The sequence below is a fragment of the Chiloscyllium punctatum genome, chromosome Y (assembly GCF_047496795.1).
Source record: "Chiloscyllium punctatum isolate Juve2018m chromosome Y, sChiPun1.3, whole genome shotgun sequence".
Lineage (NCBI taxonomy): Eukaryota > Metazoa > Chordata > Chondrichthyes > Orectolobiformes > Hemiscylliidae > Chiloscyllium > Chiloscyllium punctatum.
The window spans coordinates 4,386,095-4,392,127 of record NC_092792.1 but is presented as its reverse complement, the minus strand read 5'-3'; positions in this window follow the sequence as shown (position 1 = coordinate 4,392,127).

Sequence of the window (6,033 nt, the reverse complement as noted above, 5' to 3'; positions counted from 1 at the left end):
AAAATTCTAAGTGCCGCTCGTTACTAATTTCGACTGACCCAAAAAAAGTTTAAGTGTCAATGCTTACAGATTTGCACTAACCGAAAAAAATTCTAAGTGTCAGTGATTACTGATTTATACTAACGCCAAAAAATTCTAAGTGCCGCTCGTTACTGATTTCGACTGACCCAAAAAAAAGTTTAAGTGTCAATGCTTACTGATTTGTACTAACCGGAAAAAATTCTAAGTGTCAGTGGTTACTGATTTATACTGACCCGAAAAAATTCTATATACCAGTGGTTACTGATTTCTCCATACCCGAAAAAATTCTAAGAGTCAGCGGTTACTGATTTGTTCTGACCCGAAAAATTCTAAGTGTCGCTGGTTACTGATATATACTAACCCGAAAAAATTCTAAGCGCCAATGGTTACTGATTTATACTAACCCGAAATAATTCTAAGTGTCGCAGGTTACTGATTTGTACTGACACGAAAAAAATTCTAACTGTCAGTGGTTACAGATTTCTACAGAACCGAAAAAATTCTAAGTGCCGCTGGTTACTGATTTGTACTAACCGATTAAAATTTTAAGCGTCAGTGGTTACTGATTTATACTAACCCTAAATAATTCTAAGCGCAAGTGGATAATGATGTGTAATGACCCCAACAAAATATAAGTTTCAGTGGTTACTCATTTTTACTACCCATTAATATTATAAGTGTCAGTGGTTACTGATTTGAACTGTCCTGAAAAAAATCTAAGTCTCGCTGATTACTGATTTTTACTAACCCATTACATTTCTAAGTGTCGGTGGTTACTGATTTGTACTAACCCGAAAAAATTCTAAGTGTCGCTGGTTACTCATTTGTCCTGACCAAAAAAAATTCTAAGTGTCAGTGGTTACTGATTTGTACTACCCTAAATAATTCTAAGCGCAAGTGGTTAATGATGTGTAATGACCCGACCAAAATTTAAGTGTCAGTGGTTACTGATTTTTACTAACCCATTAAAATTATAAGTGTCAGTGGTTACTGATTTGTACTAACCCGAAAAAATTCTAAGCGTCAGTGATTACTGATTTATACTAACCCGAAATAATTCTAAGCGTCGCTGCTTACTGATTTGTACTGACACGAAAAAAATTCTAAGTTTCAGTGGTTACAGATTTCTACAGACCCAAAAAAATTCTAAGTGCCGCTGGTTACTGATTTCGACTGACCCAAAAAAAAGTTTAAGTGTCAATGCTTACAGATTTGCACTAACCCAAAAAAATTCTAATGTCACTGGTTACTGATTTGAAGTGAACCAAAAATATTCTAAGTGTCGCTGGTTACTGATTTGTACTAACCCGACAACATTCTAAGTGTCAGTGGTTTCTGATTTTTACTGACACAAAAAATTTCTAAGTGTCGCTGGTTACTGATTTATGCTAACCCAAAAAATTCCAAGTGTCAGTGGTTACTGATTTGAACTGACACTAAAAAATTCTAAGCGCAAGTGGTTACTGATTTGTACTGACCCGAAAAAAATTTTAGTGTCAGTGGTTACTGTTTTGAACAGATACAAAAAAATTAGAAGTGTCGCTGGTTACTGATTTGTACTAAACCAAAAACATTTTAAGTATAGCTGGTTACTGATTTGTACAAAAATGAAAATCTTCTAAGTGTCGCTGGTTACTGATTTGTACTGAGTCGATAAATTTCAAAGTGTCAGTGGATAATGATTTATACTGACCCGACATAAATTGCAAGTGTCGCTGGTTACTCATTTGTAATAACACGAAAAAATTCTAAGAGTCAGTGGTTGCTGAGTTGTTCTGACCCGAAAAATTCTAAGTGTCGCTGGTTACTGATTTATACTAACCCGAAAAAATTCTAAGTGTCGCTGGTTACTGATTTGTACTGAGTCGATAAATTTCAAAGTGTCAGTGGATACCGATTTATACTGACCCGACATAAATTGCAAGTGTCACTGGTTACTGATCTGTACTAACCCGAAAAAATTCTATATATCAGTGGTTACTGATTTGTACTAACCGAAAAAATTCTAAGTGTCAGTGGATACTGATGTATACTGACCCGAAAAAATTGTACATGTCGCTGGTTACTGATTTCTACTGACCCGAAACAATTCTAAGTAATGCTGGTTACTGATTTGTACTGACCAGAAAAAACTCTAAGCGATGCTGGTTTCTGATTTGTACTGAGTCGAAAATTTTCTAAGAGTCAGTGGTTACTGATTTATACTGACCTGAAGATATTCTAAGTGGCGCTGGTTGCTGATTTCTCCTAAACCGAAAAAAATCAAAGAGTCAGTGGTTACTGATTTGTTCTGAGCCGAAAAATTCTAAGTGTCGCTGGTTACTGATATATACTAACCCGAAAAAATTCTAAGCGCCAATGGTTACTGATTTATACTAACCCGAAATAATTCTAAGTGTCGCAGGTTACTGATTTGTACTGACACGAAAAAAATTCTAACTGTCAGTGGTTACAGATTTCTACAGAACCGAAAAAATTCTAAGTGCCGCTGGTTACTGATTTGTACTAACCGATTAAAATTTTAAGCGTCAGTGGTTACTGATTTATAGTAACCCTAAATAGTTCTAAGCGCAAGTGGATAATGATGTGTAATGACCCCAACAAAATATAAGTTTCAGTGGTTACTCATTTTTACTACCCATTAATATTATAAGTGTCAGTGGTTACTGATTAGAACTGTCCTGAAAAAAATCTAAGTCTCGCTGATTACTGATTTTTACTAACCCATTACATTTCTAAGTGTCGGTGGTTACTGATTTGTACTAACCCGAAAAAATTCTAAGTGTCGCTGGTTACTCATTTGTCCTGACCAAAAAAAATTCTAAGTGTCAGTGGTTACTGATTTGTACTACCCTAAATAATTCTAAGCGCAAGTGGTTAATGATGTGTAATGACCCGACCAAAATTTAAGTGTCAGTGGTTACTGATTTTTACTAACCCATTAAAATTATAAGTGTCAGTGGTTACTGATTTGTACTAACCCGAAAAAATTCTAAGCGTCAGTGATTACTGATTTATACTAACCCGAAATAATTCTAAGCGTCGCTGCTTACTGATTTGTACTGACACGAAAAAAATTCTAAGTTTCAGTGGTTACAGATTTCTACAGACCCAAAAAAATTCTAAGTGCCGCTGGTTACTGATTTCGACTGACCCAAAAAAAAGTTTAAGTGTCAATGCTTACAGATTTGCACTAACCCAAAAAAATTCTAATGTCACTGGTTACTGATTTGAAGTGAACCAAAAATATTCTAAGTGTCGCTGGTTACTGATTTGTACTAACCCGACAACATTCTAAGTGTCAGTGGTTTCTGATTTTTACTGACACAAAAAATTTCTATGTGTCGCTGGTTACTGATTTATGCTAACCCAAAAAATTCCAAGTGTCAGTGGTTACTGATTTGAACTGACACTAAAAAATTCTAAGCGCAAGTGGTTACTGATTTGTACTGACCCGAAAAAAATTTTAGTGTCAGTGGTTACTGTTTTGAACAGATACAAAAAAATTAGAAGTGTCGCTGGTTACTGATTTGTACTAAACCAAAAACATTTTAAGTATAGCTGGTTACTGATTTGTACAAAAATGAAAATCTTCTAAGTGTCGCTGGTTACTGATTTGTACTGAGTCGATAAATTTCAAAGTGTCAGTGGATAATGATTTATACTGACCCGACATAAATTGCAAGTGTCACTGGTTACTGATCTGTACTAACCCGAAAAAATTCTATATATCAGTGGTTACTGATTTGTACTAACCGAAAAAATTCTAAGTGTCAGTGGATACTGATGTATACTGACCCGAAAAAATTGTACATGTCGCTGGTTACTGATTTCTACTGACCCGAAACAATTCTAAGTAATGCTGGTTACTGATTTGTACTGACCAGAAAAAACTCTAAGCGATGCTGGTTTCTGATTTGTACTGAGTCAAAAATTTTCTAAGAGTCAGTGGTTACTGATTTATACTGACCTGAAGATATTCTAAGTGGCGCTGGTTGCTGATTTCTCCTAAACCGAAAAAAATCAAAGAGTCAGTGGTTACTGATTTGTTCTGAGCCGAAAAAATTCTAAGGGTTGCTGGTTACTGATTTGTACTAACCCAAAAACATTTTAAGTATAGCTGGTTACTGATTTGTACAAAAACGTAAATCTTCTAAGTGTCGCTGGTTACTGATTTGAACTGTCCTGAAAAAAATCTAAGTCTCGCTGATTACTGATTTTTACTAACCCATTACATTTCTAAGTGTCGGTGGTTACTGATTTGTACTGACCCGAAAAAGTTCTAAGTGTCGCTGGTTACTGATTTGTACTAACATAAAAAAATTCTATATATCAGTGGTTGCTGATTTCTACTGACCCGAAACAATTCTAAGTGATGCTGGTTACTGATTTGTACTGACCCAAAAAAATTCTAAGTGCCAGTGGTTACTGAATTATAATGACCAGAAAAAATTCTAAGTGTTGCAGGTTACTGATTTGTACTGACACGAAAAGAATTATAAGTGTCAGTGGTTAGAGATTTCTACAGACCCGAAAAAATTCTAAGTGCCGCTGGTTACTGATTTGTACTGACATGAAAAGAATTATAAGTGTCAGTGGTTACTGATTTTTACTGATACAAAAAAATTAGAAGTGTTGCTGGTTTCTGACTTGTACTGACGCAAAAACATTTTAAGTATAGCTGGTTACTGATTTGTACAAAAACGAAAATCTTCTAAGTGTCGCTGGTTACTGATTTGTACTGAGACGATAAATTTCAAAGTGTCAGTGGATAATGATTTATACTGACCCGACATAAATTACAAGTGTCGCTGGTTACTCATTAGTACTAACACGAAAAAATTCTAAGAGACAATGGTTACTGATTTGATCTGAACCGAAAAAATTCTAAGTGTCGCTGGTTACTGATTTGTACTAACCCGAAAAAGTTCTAAGTGTCAGTGGTTACTGATTTATACTAACCCGAAAAAATTCTAAGTGCCGCTCGTTACTAATTTCGACTGACCCAAAAAAAGTTTAAGTGTCAATGCTTACTGATTTGCACTAACCGAAAATAATTCTAAGTGTCAGTGATTACTGATTTATACTAACCCCAAAAAATTCTAAGTGCCGCTCGTTACTGATTTCGACTGACCCAAAAAAAAGTTTAAGTGTCAATGCTTACTGATTTGTACTAACCGGAAAAAATTCTAAGTGTCAGTGGTTACTGATTTATACTGACCCGAAAAAATTCTATATACCTGTGGTTACTGATTTCTCAATACCCGAAAAAATTCTAAGAGTCAGCGGTTACTGATTTGTTCTGACCCGAAAAATTCTAAGTGTCGCTGGTTACTGATATATACTAACCCGAAAAAATTCTAAGCGCCAATGGTTACTGATTTATACTAACCCGAAATAATTCTAAGTGTCGCTGGTTACTGATTTGTACTGACACGAAAAAAATTCTAACTGTCAGTGGTTACAGATTTCTACAGAACCGAAAAAATTCTAAGTGCCGCTGGTTACTGAGTTGTACTAACCGATTAAAATTTTAAGCGTCAGTGGTTACTGATTTATACTAACCCTAAATAATTCTAAGCGCAAGTGGATAATGATGTGTAATGACCCCAACAAAATATAAGTTTCAGTGGTTACTCATTTTTACTACCCATTAATATTATAAGTGTCAGTGGTTACTGATTTGAACTGTCCTGAAAAAAATCTAAGTCTCGCTGATTACTGATTTTTACTAACCCATTACATTTCTAAGTGTCGGTGGTTACTGATTTGTACTAACCCGAAAAAATTCTAAGTGTCGCTGGTTACTCATTTGTCCTGACCAAAAAAAATTCTAAGTGTCAGTGGTTACTGATTTGTACTACCCTAAATAATTCTAAGCGCAAGTGGTTAATGATGTGTAATGACCCGACCAAAATTTAAGTGTCAGTGGTTACTGATTTTTACTAACCCATTAAAATTATAAGTGTCAGTGGTTACTGATTTGTACTAACCCGAAAAAATTCTAAGCGT